This window comes from Andrena cerasifolii, chromosome 1, assembly GCF_050908995.1.
Source record: "Andrena cerasifolii isolate SP2316 chromosome 1, iyAndCera1_principal, whole genome shotgun sequence".
Lineage (NCBI taxonomy): Eukaryota > Metazoa > Arthropoda > Insecta > Hymenoptera > Andrenidae > Andrena > Andrena cerasifolii.
The window spans coordinates 19,838,554-19,850,784 of record NC_135118.1 but is presented as its reverse complement, the minus strand read 5'-3'; the positions used below and the strand labels follow the sequence as shown (position 1 = coordinate 19,850,784).

The 12,231-nt window shown below is 42.1% G+C and overlaps 1 protein-coding gene across 3 annotated transcripts in view; it reads right to left on the bottom strand.

The window, feature by feature from the left end:
• Positions 1 to 12,231, bottom strand: part of LOC143369315 (proton-coupled amino acid transporter 2) — a 52,251-nt gene extending 40,020 nt beyond the window's left edge. The window contains exon 1 of one of the 3 annotated variants that reach the window (XM_076813102.1): positions 11,991 to 12,231. The gene's annotated coding sequence lies outside the window, so the exon portion shown is untranslated. The remainder of the gene's footprint in view (positions 1 to 11,990) is intronic. The other 2 variants (XM_076813120.1, XM_076813112.1) reach the window with 2 other exon arrangements.

Sequence of the window (12,231 nt, the reverse complement as noted above, 5' to 3'; positions counted from 1 at the left end):
TCCACCATTCCCGGCCAAGCGCCATTTCTCCGTGTCAACTGAGCCCCGCGATTCGATGCGCGCTGCCTTTTAATAATGCGATACTAAGTTAGTTAACGGACCAACGAATTACAGAAATGTCTTCCCTTGTCGCGAGGGGGTTACAATGATTCGCGTTCTTGGAGCGCTTATCAAAGCGTAGGCGCGAAACACGAGACGCTCTATGGGGAGCTCGGTTATACGAAGAGGTACTGTTTTAGAATATTGTGTTATTTCGAGACCAGGAACCGTGCCACGTACGCGAAATACGCCGTTTAAGAGACACCCTATATACAGCTGGTATGTTTACATTGATTATTGGCGAGCGCGAGTGTTCGACGAGCGTATGCGCAGCATCCTATCGAAGGATCAAGATATTAATTCGCGTGGATGCAGAAGCGGCAATTGACAATTAATGGCGAGTGTGAAACAGTTGATGAGGCTACAGATTGCTCGGGCAGCGAGCAAGCTTCGAGGTAGCTTGACGAAGGTATTTTAGAAAGAATATAGCTGCGACGAGATTCATTGAAACTCGGACACTGCGGATTGACATTAAAAGAAGACGCTGAATTGTTTAAACAACGCGAGGGGGGCTACTCTCTATTTTAGGATCGATCCACGTGCTTACTTCTTATTGCGACAGTTGAAAAGGGGAAAGAGCAAGAGACGCTGGTTTCCTGCGTTTCAACACTCAACGACCCAATTGCACGGTGCAGGTGTTGCACCTAGCGATGGTACCGATCATTCGAGACGTTTCGAGTCACTTTCAACTGCAACGTGGATCACGAGCCACTGCAAATATCGAACTGAACAGTTTTTAACCCTTAACTGGTATCTTGGGGTCGCTCGTGACCCCAGGCGCGCAAAGTTCGCTGCAAAATTTTTGGTTGTCTAAGTTTGTAAACTGTTTTTCTAATTAATTTTATAATAATAGTTTAACTTTGTAGGTTTCTATTATTTTACACATTACCTAAGAAGAAAATATTCGTAGAGGTTGATCTAGGGTCGACTTTACAAATTTCTGTGTCCTTTTTTATTTCGGGTCTGCCACGACCCCGGTATACGACCCACGTTTGCACAAAAACAGTATACCAGTTAAGGGTTAAGATCTGGAATCTAGGTAGTCTTCAACGCCTATGTAAGTCTTCTATTTCTTATACAACATGTCGTTTAAAATGTATCCTTCAGTCGCACATACACTTCCAAAAGTACAACAAAACTAGGCTGTACTACGGTACGACCCAACCACCGTAATGAACCGAAATTTTTAGGGGTTGGGCGGAAGGGGGAGCGAAACTCTAATATAAAATTTCAGCTTCGGGTATTTGTTAGTTTCTGAGATATTAATCAAAACTCTCAGCATAGTACATTGAAATCTGCAGACGTTATTAACACAATCATCTTATTGTCGCCGTCTACTGTTTCGACTGTTTCACAGTAGGGCTGGGACTACTTGTCGAATTTTTCGGTATTAGAATACTTCAGTTGCTCAATTATTTGGCGAATATAATTCGAATATCCAAGTATTCGATTACTATTCGAATATTTAAGTATTCGAATACTGATGTATTCGAATAGTGTGGTGTGAATTATAAATCAAGTTCTTTAGGTTCATTTGTCAGGGTGAAATCTTGTAAGCTAATTTTGACCTACTTCACACCATAATAGCTAGGGCTGGGACTATTTGTCGAATTTTTCGGTATTCAAATATTCGAATACTTGAGTTGCTAAATTATTTGGCGAATATAATTCGAATATCCAAGTATTCGAATACTAATCGGATATTTAAGTATTCGAATACTATTCGAATATTTATGTATTCGAATACTATTCAAATATTTAAGTATTCGAATACTGGTGTATTCTAATAGTATGGTGTGAATTATAAATCAAGCTCTGTAGGTTCACTTGTCAGGGTGAAATCTTATAACCTAATTTTGACCCACTTCACACCATACTATTCGAATACATCATTAATAACATTCGAATACTGAAATATTCGAAGTTTATTCGTAGCATTCGAATACTTGTAAAATATTCGACTATTAAATTATTCGAATAGTCCCAGCCCTGTTTCACAGCCGACGGTATTAACATTGGTCGGGGCTATGTCAGTACGGGGGGCGCGTAAAGCATGGTACCGAACCGATGTGAGTTCGGGAATACTAAAAATGAGAATTACAAGCATCGCGTGTTCAGGTCAATATCGCTATTGTACCGTCGGCTGCGGAACAATTGACGATGACGAGAAGATGATTACATTAGCAACATCTATATAGGCAGATTTCAATGTATTATGTCGAAAGTTTTTTATTAATATCTCATAAACTAACAAACACCCGAAGCTAAAATTTTATAATACGAATCCTCTCCCCCTCCCTCCCAACTCCTAAAAATTTCAGTTCATCACGATGTTCGGATCGCACCGTGGTACATCCCGAAATTATAAAGAAACACTTTCCACACGCATGGGGATTTTTAAAACGTAGAAGGTTCGAATAATGTTGAAAGTGATCCGAGGCAGGAGAATGACACGTCGGTCTGCAAATTCGCAAATGGAGAAGCTGACCGAATGCCCATCGCCGGTCCCACCTGAGAATTCGAGTCCAGAACGCCAGAATAGAAGCCGCGCCGATCTCGATCTCGTTTCGCGCGCGTTTTTATCAGCCGCGAACCGAACCGATTACATCACCGTCCGGCTCGGTGGCTTCGAGCGAGATTCCGAGGACGAAGATCAGAGGAAATTTCCTTGCCCTCGCCACCGAAACCGGCAGCCGGCTAGATAAAGCCGCGCAATAGACGCCGAGCACAGCAATACCGAGCCAACTGCCAATGGCCAATAGGAAAAGCATTCTGTCGCGCGCGAAACCGATGGGATCGCTCCATCGATCTCTGATAGAGGTTTCACCGAAACCGAGGCGTTGTATCTTCCGCGACCAGGGACCTCGAAGGCCGTCGCGGATTTTGGCGAAGCGCCGCGAAGCGGACCGATGAAATTAATAATAATTAATAATCGTCACTGCGCTTCGGTCGTCAGTTGTTTATAAACTTCTCGTCGCCGCGCTTCGCCAAACCGCGCGACGGACTTTAGGTGAGCACAACGCAGCGGAATGACTGATAGTAAGCCTGACTATTGTCCGCTCTCGCTCGCGATTGATCTTGTCTGGAATAAATTGAGCAGGCCGGTCGATAACCGGAATCCACGATCTGTTACATACATGAAAACAGGATACGGCTGCGGAGAAAAATACAGCGGCGCGCAAAAGTTCCCGGGCCTCGGTTATCTGTCTATTGCTCTGCCTCGAAGGGGAAAGCTTGAGATAAATTTTGCATAATGCGGGATGAAAGTCTGACGCGGAGGGAAAGGAGGAGTACGGTTAAGAAACACTCTCTGTGCTGCAAGTATTGGGTCGCGGCAAAAGTTCTGCCAACTGGAGCATTTGCAGGGCGAACGAACATCAAGTTGGAGTTTTATAGAGGAATCTTTTTCACCATCTGAAGCGGCTGTATATCAGAACTGTCGCTATTTTCGAAGCAAATTATAGCGCGGAAAAGATTTTTTAGAATTAGTAGGCTTTGGTAAATATTCCCCTTAGGGATAATATAATTTCGATTTTATTTTCTGTTTCATTTCAAATTGCTACAGGAAGAGCAACGACTGGAAAGATTTCGAGTACCTCGTAGAAGAGCGATATAAATCTTATCGGGCTAACATTGGTGCAAAATAGATTCCCAAGATCGGAACGACAGTAGAAAAAAAATATTTAAAAAAATTCATGTTAAACGATTTTATTAAAGATGTAGCAAAAATTAAATTAAAATGCACTAAAAACTAAAAAAGAAAATAATGGTAATCGCGATGCGACTATGCGAATGCAGCGGCTTTTTGCTTTTTGTTTTCGTAAAGAACGCGAGTGGCTCATTTCAAGTTGTTTGGATTTGTGGTTAAGTTATATTTATTGATGACTGGGTAATTTTTTCACACGCTCGGGAATAATTTTTTTTTTCTTAATATTGTATTGTCATCCAAACTACGCACGCATGCAAAGTTTCGAGACAATTGGATAGTTGGAAGTGGGTTAAATTTGAGTTGGCAGATTTGTACCATACATACATTAAACAAATATAGAAACAGAGGATCGAAGCTGAATAAAATCGTTTAAAAATCGCTGCGAAGCAATTTGCATTCGTCAAGATATGGAATTGAAATCGACGACAGTTAAACGCTGTTAATGATCGATTGACGTTATCCGTTGCAACTTCTCGACGCGGACAGGGCGCCAATAAGAAATTAGGATATCGCGCGCGATATTTTTCGATAGGCGGCAGACAGTCGCCCACTGCGAACTGCTCCGAATTAATTATCTTCCAATTCCACGCGGTATTGCGAGGCACAGTGGCAAAGACCCAATACCTGGAATAAAAATCGAACAGGAAGCTACATTGCGGCGGACCTTGAATAACAATGCGAGCGATAAATGGAAAAGTTGTTTCGTGCTACCGGACGCGATGAAGAAACGCTACTTTTCGAGGAGTCCGAGTATTAGATCGCAAATGTTTATTCGCTTCATTGAGCCGATCTCTTTATTAGAAGTAAAAATATGTTACGGTTTTTTTTTTAATCAAAGTACCTATTTCCCTTGGCTGTCTATGACCCTGTGCCATTTTTTCTGGTAAAAGTAGGCGTAGTAAAAAAATACATTTCCATATACTTAATATCAACTAACAGCGAGCGAATGAGTAGGGTAAAGTAGACGAATATGAGACCCATTTCTTAGAAACATCATAAATCTTGACTGAGAACACTTTTATTAAAAGTCGATACACGTTTTAAAAGTAGAATATGTGTTCTTTAGCAACCTAGTGGAAAGTACTATAACAAAAATTCCGTTTCTTCGTAATAAAATGAAAACGAAAGTCATTCAAATACGCAGATAAAAAAATGGGTTCCTAATATGAGATTCAGTTTTTTTATTCCTGAAACTTATTTTTCCTTTCTTTTTTTGAAGTCGGCATGTGAAATCTATTTTTTCACTACCACAGTCTTCATGAGCCCACTTTATACGTACGCTTAACCCTTTGTTCACCTAGCTAGCACATCTGAAGAGTAAAGCAAAACAAGCATTCTGTATCATAATTTTCTTTCTTAATCACTTTTATCATTTGGAATAATTACTTCTTCAATCTCATCAGTTGAACTTTCACGGGTCTCATATTTGGGAACAATAACATGGTAACTACTAACAGGGCCGTTCCTGGGTTTTGGCCCCTCAGGTGGAAAAACAATATTGCCGTCCTTATTAATTCAATATTCTTTAATTGAGAATTTAATATGCAGTGTTTGCTTTTATATCTATGCATACATAATTTTAAACAGTTGTCATGAAAAAGAGTTTCGATTATTGTTCTTGTGAATCAAAATTTTACGTATAATAAACGGCCTGCGGCCGCACTTAGGTTTGCCCCGCCGGGTGCGGGGGCACCTTCTGCACCCCCGCCAGGAACAGTGGTCCTGACTAGTATTCCTGATTTCTCCATATTTTTTGTTTCTCGAGAAATGAGAAGTGAGATGATATTTCTTGAGAATTCTCCAGAAATTGAAGAAAATATTGCAAAAATTATATTTTTGGAATAATGATAATATTTATCAAAAACACAAGAAAACTTTAACTAAATGATTATTCCTGTCTAATTTATACAAAACTTGTGTAAATGAAAAAAATAGATATTAAATATAATTGGTAAATTTATTTATTTAATACAGAATTTGTACAAAGCGAAACATTACTTTTTTGGTTTTAAAATTGATTTTTAAATAGCACAATGCGTCTAATGTACTGTCAGCAAATCTATTTCTTTTTTGTGGCAATATCTGTTACTGTTACATTTCGACGTTTTATATATATATCTATCTTGACTGTTAAATGAAAAAATGCGTCTTTTGACCATTTTGAAAGAAATTCTGGATCACGCAAAAATTTGATACGGGGTACAACAGTCTTATCTCCTCTTTTCTATGTTTCTACTTTAATAGCCATAAGAAACTCACTAGATACTTAATTCAGCATACAATTTTCCTAAATTTTTAAATAAGAATTTAAGAGCACTTGCAGCAGTTAATAATATCGAATCTTCTGCACTGTGATTTTCTATTGGAATTCATATAGGTTCTACTGTTATTAATAATAAATGATTATACGTTCGCGATTAACTAGTAATACATTCATTTACGAAAATAAATAAAATTTATAATATTTTTCCTAGACTTAAGTTTCTCGAGAAATAATAATATTTCTCGAGAAATAAGAAATTAGCAATTATAAAATTTCTCGAGAAAGCATTCTCGAGAAGGAACATTAGTCCTGACTACTAAGTAGCTGCGAAGTTAAGTCTTCATCATTACAACGATATACAACTAGTAAGCCTTAAACTCCATTGCAAGCACTACGCAACAGTATTCGTGAAAATCATTGTACACTTACCACTTTAGAGGTACTTGTAATTTAATCGAACCACTTCAAAAACTTTCTGCAACGTATTTCAGAAATACGTGCTTGCTCAAGCCGCTCAATAGATTACAATGCCACTGTGCGGACAAAACAACTAATTACACGGTTAGTTAGCAAAGAAATAGTATCGCTATGACACTCAAGAGTTCTGTGGCGGAGATAAGCTGGGGTCTCGTATTAGGAGAGGTCGTCATATTCGACTACTCTACCCTAATTACTGCCAACCGTACTATATTTTTGTCTGCTGTACTATACACTGTTAGAAAAAGATATAGTAGTGAAAATACTATATTTCCACTGCATCAGTGAAATTCGACAATTTTTCCTTATTCTTTTATTCCATGGCAACGCCAAAACTTTAATTTGCGAATTTAAAATTTAAACCTCAACTCTTAGCTTAACTTTAAACTCAAAGTTTGTATAAAATAACTTCATACATTCTCTCTATTCGTAAAGAATGCCGGAGCGCAAGTTCGATCGGCATTTGCCCTGACATTTCATGGAGCAAGTGTAGTGTTGTAAATTGCACTCGTTATCCTTCGGATAAAGCGGCTCGTGGGAATGCCCGCGTACTTCTCATTGATTAAAATGTACAAAGTTGCCTTCAGACGCACGCAACGGCGCAATACGGGCACGTTTGCTGCACGTGCCGCTATGCATCGGCCAAGATTATTCAAATGTCAGAGGCTTCATCGCCCAATCGCCTGTCAATATTTGCCCAGACCGCCTAATTTCTCCCCTTCTCCTTCGTTTCGTTTCTTCGACGTCTCCGAATTGCACGCGAGAGCAAGGCCGAGGGAGCCGCGGGAGGACTGGTGTGTAAAATCGTTTCTTCGAAAGTGCAACGAAAGGGTAGCTTCTTTCAATTAATTAATATTCTGCTGCTGGAAGGGCGCCGCGCCCTTAAAATCGACCGGCTAGTGTCAGGGCGATCGTTTCAGCCACGGGTTCGCCGGTCGACGAAAAACCAGATACGGTCCCGTTTTATTTCCGAGCCCGATGGATGATCTAATGCGGCTGCATCCGACGTGGATAATCGCCAAATATCAATGACAGGCAATTGACGGGAATGTTGCGACACATCTGTCGCCTGTTGGGTACAGTGTTCTCCGTCACGTGACGTAATAAACATTCCGTTAACGATCTTAACACACAGCACACATGCAGAAACGCGGGCACTTGAAGATTAGAAGATGGGCCCGTGCTCGTAGCGGCCATTCAAAATGATAGGAATGCGTGTAAACTCGTGCTGTCTTCGTAACAACCGTCCTATCAGATGGAACATTATCTCCTTCTATTTCGAAATCAGTTAATTAAGACGGAAAGAGGGCAGGATAATTTCGTTCCCCTGAGATTCGAATCTCGGAAACTTTCCTCGCCTGGCTGTGCCTTGAAAACAGAGCGGATGATCCGAACATCTAAGAACTGTGTGGATGATTCTTCACTGGAAACACAATGTAAGTATCGCTACCGCGAATTTAACAACAGCTACGTTTCGAAATTACGTGACAAGTATATAACACATACGCGCGACTTTGCCTTATCTAAATTGCTGAATAGTCGCATCTTGGACAAACAGTACGGCAGACAGCGTCGCCAGGCGTTTGCAGAGTGCAGTCAAAACATTATCGATACCCTCGAACCGAGCGTGCCGATCGAATCAATTTTTTTCCCCCGCCCGTGCAACACCGAGAAACGTGCATTACCGTTCCTGGTATTGCGCTCTCGCCAAAAGGGAATGCGGCGAAAGTCCCACTATCCCCTTATCGGAACGGAGTTATTCTGATTCGTCATCGAAAACGTGTGTCAACAATCGCGATTTTTAGTTCGCGGTATAGCGTCGCGTCGACACGTGTCACACGCGTTGGAATGCGATATACCGCTCAAAATATGATAATTGAAGGATCACCTACTCGAATGACTCATCAACGGACACGATATAGTATTAAGCACGCTATTCCTATCGCCCTTGGTATCTGATTCACCCCGCACTTCATTCCCCACTGTTTTAAAACACGATCCTCTAAATAAAGTGTCCGAGCCGAAGATCGCGATACTCGCGTGACAGATTCATCCCCTAATCGCAGATTTCGTAATGATTTTGCGTCCCTTCCGGTTACTCGAAAATAGAGTACGGAAAAAATCAGCTGCTCATTTCGTGGCGTCTATTAAAAGCTACACTAATGCGAATTCTTCTATTCACGATCTCAATATAGAACTCTGGAGCATTTATTCCGACGCAAACCTTTAGTCCAAGCTTCAATACCGTCGGGAACCACTGTTAGGGGTGTTTTAAGACTTATGAGATATCGAGAGAGACCTACTTCACACCGTACTAGCTAGGGCTGGGACTATTTGTCGAATTTTTCGGTATTCGAATATTTGAATACTTCAGTTGCTCAATTATTTGGCGAATATAATTCGAATATCCAAGTATTCGAATACTATTCGATTATTCAAGTATTCGAATACTATTCGAATATCCAAGTATTCGAATACTATTCGAATATTTATGTATTCGAATACTATTCGAATATTCAAGTATTCGAATACTATTCGAATATCCAAGTATTCGAATACTATTCGAATATCCAAGTATTCGAATACTATTCGAATATTCAAGTATTCGAATACTATTCGAATATTCAAGTATTCGAATACTATTCGAATATTCAAGTATTCGAATACTATTCGAATATTCAAGTATTCGAATACTGATGTATTCGAATAGTGTGGTGTGAATTATAAATCAAGTTCTTTAGGTTCATTTGTCAGGGTGAAATCTTGTAAGCTAATTTTGACCTACTTCACACCATAACAGCTAGGGCTGGGACTATTTGTCGAATTTTTCGGTATTCAAATAGTCGAATACTTGAGTTGCTCAATTATTTGGCGAATATAATTCGAATATCCAAGTATTCGAATACTATTCGGATATTTAAGTATTCGAATACTATTCGAATATTTATGTATTCGAATACTATACAAAAAAATCAACCGTTCATTTCGTGGCGTCTATTAAAAGCTACACTAATGCAAATCCTTCAATTCACGATCTCAATATAGAGCTCTGGAGCACTTATTCCGACGCAAACCTTTAGTCCAAGTTTCAATACCGTCGGGAACCACTGTTAGGGGTGTTTCAAAGACTTATGAGATATCGAGAGAGAAGCATTTGTGGCAAGTCACTTTTTAATTTTTTTTTTAATCGTCAATCACGTCAAAGTAATAAGAAGCCAGGGGGAAATTGTCGGTGGGCGGTTTTTCTAGTGGGCAACGGGGTTTTTAGCCACAGACACCGTAATCTTCCACGCAAAAATTTCGCTCGCCACCTAAATAGCCCCGATTGAACCGCATTTTTCGGTTGAAAACGGGTTGACCGACAATTTTCTTCGGTTGGTTCTTAACGCTTTTGGGGTGGTTGACAGTGTGAAGGGGAATAATTACAGGAATCGAGGCAGCGTGGAGAATGCAGAACTACTTTTGGCCGTACTTCCGAAAGGGACAGGTGGCCGAACGAGGTGAAACTTGGTGGGTATTACGAGGGGTGTGGAAAGACCCCAAATATAAAATTTTAGCTTCGGCAATTAATGCGTTCAAAAGATACAGGGGTAATTGTGCATAAAAGGGTACATTTTACCGATTTTTTTTAATCACTTTACCACACTCCCTCCTCCTAACAATATTTACAGTTGACTTATAGCGACACAACGCATTCTCCACTTTCCAACTTGTCCCGGGTATTAGTATTGGTTGGGGGCTAGATTAGCGCGGGGGGCGCGCGGGCGCTAAAAGCACGATAGCGAACCGATGTGAGTTTGGCGATGCTACAAGCAAGACTGTGGCTACAAAATTTCAAAAATAAAAAGTGGCAGGACGGGAGGGTTCCCGAGTAGGGGGGCCTGCAAAAATGTCCAAAAAACGATAGTCGAGAAGGATAATAATCTATTCGAAATCAATATTTAAATACAATTTAAATATTTTCTCCTTCGATCCAAGTAACGAGTACTGTAAGTATCGGTGCCATGGTGGCATCGAAACAACCCTGACCACTGTCCCTTTACTAAACTATCATTCACCAAAGCACAGCCATTAAACGACAGATTCCTCCTATCGAAGGAATCTCCGCAAAAAATCTGAGCGTTCACCTTCTCGAGCCTCTCAGATACTACAGCCGAACTGTGTACATGCCGAAGCGTAAAGACACAGGTATCCATGAATGACGATGACGTTATACCGATGCCCACATCTTCGTGGATCAAAACGCCCCGGGGCCAACGGAGACTTGTCCCATTAATTTATTATTTAGAACGATGCAGACACAGTGGTCGATACCGAACCGATAGAGCGCCGTCGATTCGAGCGCGAAAATAAAGAGTGAAGTAAAGCTTGAGCGAGGCAGATAAGAACCAGCGTGCTGGAAGAAAGGCAATTTCACGGACAGGTTTCGCAGTGGGCTCGATTCATCAGTGTCATTCAAACGCTCGGCTGGCATCCAGCGCTCGGCTGAATTAAAAGTCAGCCGCTTCCCGATAAGATCGCGAAAACAAAAGCGCGACCGGGGATCGAAGGAGGGGAGCGGCCGCTCGCGCGTCGTGTATTTTAAGGGCACGTCCACTGCGCCCCGAGCACGGAGCCACCGAAATAAGCGGATTTTAGAAGACGCTTAATCACGCCCCGCGTGCCCCGCTGCGTGCGCGCGAAGCGCGTAAATAACGCCAGCGAAAAGGGCCATTTATCCGTTGCGATCGCACCGTCCCAGATACAAACCAGTTTATTTAAACGCCCCCGTGAATCAAACCGCCGAACAAAACCCACTCCGCGCTATCCGCCTCTGGCGCGATCTTCCCCGGTGACGCGCGCCGGAGACAATGGAGCCACCGTCCCGCAGAGCTGCTCGGTGTCTCCGAAGCTGGATATGTAATCACAACTGCCAACCGATAAACGCGCACTCGACCAATGCTCCAAAATGTAATCACTGCGAATCTTCGAACACCTCCGAAGCAGACTTCCCCTTTTCTGCCTTCCATTCAACGTTAACCAAAACAATGCCCCCCGTCGCTGACGCGCGATGACAACTTTCGATCACCGAGCAAGTGCCCGTGTAACACACCGAGAAGCCACTGAATCAAGAAACGTTCGGAAGGAAAGCAGCTTAAAGTTCATCGTTACGTGCGACGCACGTATCCGAGCGCGAGCAGAACCTTCGCTCCTCGGCCGAGTCTACGCAACCCCGATTGATGCGTGCGGAATAAATCAGAATTAACAATAAATCGCTGCGGAATAAGTCTGAGGAGAAGAATAACCACGGTGTGCCGCTGTAACGCGAGTAAGGCCACGGTCCTGCTATCGCGAGGCGAACACTTGCCAACGAGTCCAATAGCGGAGCTTCGATACACCGAATATTCGGTCACCGAGTGTTCGAACAGATCGAGTCCGAGGGGCGGCAGGAGGTGGACTTACCTTTTCGTGGTTAATTCAAAGTATCCAGATGCGCGAATGGGCACTGGTAACCCATGGATGTCGGCGATTGTCGTCCCGTTCGTAAGCACGTGCAACGGTCGGCTGCTTCCGCGCGACTGAGACCGAGTCGCGCTACTGAGGTACACGCGAGCCTCGCCACCGAACACCGTTCGCCACTCGCCGTTTGCCTCTTCGCCCCGTCGCCTCTTCCGACCGGTGTCTCTCTTGGCTTTACCTCCGA